Source organism: Nanorana parkeri, unplaced genomic scaffold (genome assembly GCF_000935625.1).
Source record: "Nanorana parkeri isolate BGI_ZX_2015 unplaced genomic scaffold, ASM93562v1 scaffold2238, whole genome shotgun sequence".
Lineage (NCBI taxonomy): Eukaryota > Metazoa > Chordata > Amphibia > Anura > Dicroglossidae > Nanorana > Nanorana parkeri.
Genome location: NW_017308506.1, coordinates 185,329 through 187,678, shown reverse-complemented (window position 1 = coordinate 187,678; position 2,350 = coordinate 185,329).

Genomic DNA, 2,350 nt, shown 5'->3' with positions numbered 1-2,350 from the left:
TTCTATGCTACAAAGTGGAAACTTTGATCCCGTCCTTGTATGTTGTGACGTCAGGAATCCCGTCATGGAGACTCGTTAGTGACAGGTCCACTTTAAGGGGCTCATCACATACGGGGAGTCTATGAAGTATGATGAGGATATGGAGCGGGGAACACGTATGATGAAAACACACAATGATGAGAACATGGAGCAGGGAACACGTATGATGGGAACACACAATGAGAACATGGAGCAGGGAACACGTATGATGGGAACACACAATGAGAACATGGAGCAGGGAACACGTATGATGGGAACACACAATGAGAACATGGAGCAGGGAACACGTATGATGAGAACATGGAGCAGGGAACACGTATGATGAGAACATGGAGCAGGGAACATGTATGATGGGAACACTTGATGAGAACATGGAGCAGGGAACACGTATGATGATAACATGGAGCAGGGAACACGTATGATGAGAACACTCGATGAGAACATGGAGCAGGGAACACGTACGATGGGAACACTCGATGAGAACATGGAGCAGGGAACACGTACGATGGGAACACTCGATGAGAACATGGAGCAGGGAACACGTATGATGAGAACATGGAGCAGGGAACATGTATGATGGGAACACTTGATGAGAACATGGAGCAGGGAACACGTATGATGATAACATGGAGCAGGGAACACGTATGATGAGAACACTCGATGAGAACATGGAGCAGGGAACACGTACGATGGGAACACTCGATGAGAACATGGAGCAGGGAACATGTATGATGCACATGTCAGGTGAATATATAATGATGATGATCACGGAGAACATTCGTTATTATTTCCGGCGACGTGTAATGCCGATGATCGGCCAGCAGGGGGCGGCGTATCACCTGAAGAACTCTTTTTTGCATCATTAAAATTTTCCAAACGTTTCCCGTGTTTTATAGTCTGTGGAAGTCATTCATTGGACATGGGACGAAGGGGGGTGTGGCCCAGAGAAACCAATCAGATGTTATCAGTCATTACCCAGTCTGTGCTAGAGGGAATCACAGCCAGATTCTGATTGGCTGTTATGAGTAACACAGACACTCCCCCTGATTCTATAGTCTGAGGGATGAGTAGGGTTGTCACCAGTCCAGGATTCCTCCGGACAGTCCGGGTTTTGAATGCTGCGTCCGGGTTTCATGGCGGCAGAAACCCGGACACAAGATGTCAGGCAGACGGGGGCAACCAAAATTAAGATGGGGGCTACTTGTGTCCTCCCCCCACTGGAAATAGTCCCAACTGATATTTCAATATGAATAAGCCGCGACCCATTCTCCCCAAAAAATGTCCGCGCGTCGCTAGAGTGTTCGGGTTCCGCTTGAAGAAAAGGTGGCGGCCCTAAGGATGACACCCCCAAACGGCACGCCGTCCCCTATCACCAAATCCCCCCGGCCTTTGTATGGAGTCAGTACATCCTGCGGACAGAGGGGGGCGCCATAGACATCATGACTACATACAGGAGGTGCACGGGCAGCCCTCAAACATCGCACACCCATCTACCGGCATCGGTGTGAAGCAGGTTAGGGAAGCGGGTCCTGGTGTCTGGGGGCCGGCGTCAGTGTGAAGCAGGTTAGGGAAGCGGGCCCTGGCGTCTGGGGGCCGTACATCCTTCCCAAAATCCGGGAGGCCGCAGTGTCAGGAATTGGGGGGGAAATATCACAAATCTTCTCCTCCAATCAGCATGCAACAGACCCGTCCACCCCGGCCGCCATTGGCTCTGTAGCTTGGGGAACCCCAACAATGGAGATGTATTCCAGGAAGAGGACCTGTCTACGGAACCAATTCCTCCAATAATACTCCACGCTCGCCAGCAGGACTTCTCTAGAGTCTCTCCCATCCTCTGGAACTCTTTACCCCAACCCGTCCATCTATCTCCCACACTGACTGCCTTTAGGTGTTCCCTTAAGACTCATCTCTTCAGGGAAGCCGATCCCACCTCAACCATTCATCCCCCACACAGCTCCCTCCTCACGTATCACTGGCCCCTCCCCTATTAGAGTGTAAGCCCTCAGGGGCAGGGCCCGCCTTACCATCTTGTCTTGGCTTGTGATTGTAATGTCTTCCTTATATTGTACAGCGCCGCGCACACTGTTGGCGCCCTATAAATCCCGTATAATAATAATAATAACATAAAGTGTCCCCGGGACCCGCAATGAATGGAGAACCTCCACTTCCTGTGAATGGGGCCGCGATGGGATCACAAGTCGTCCTCCTAGTATGGAAATCTATTTACTTGTGTCACTGTGTCCATTCTGTCAAAGGAACCCCTTCCCAACGGCTTCATACCTATATGTGGCAGCACATGGGGGGGCAGCAC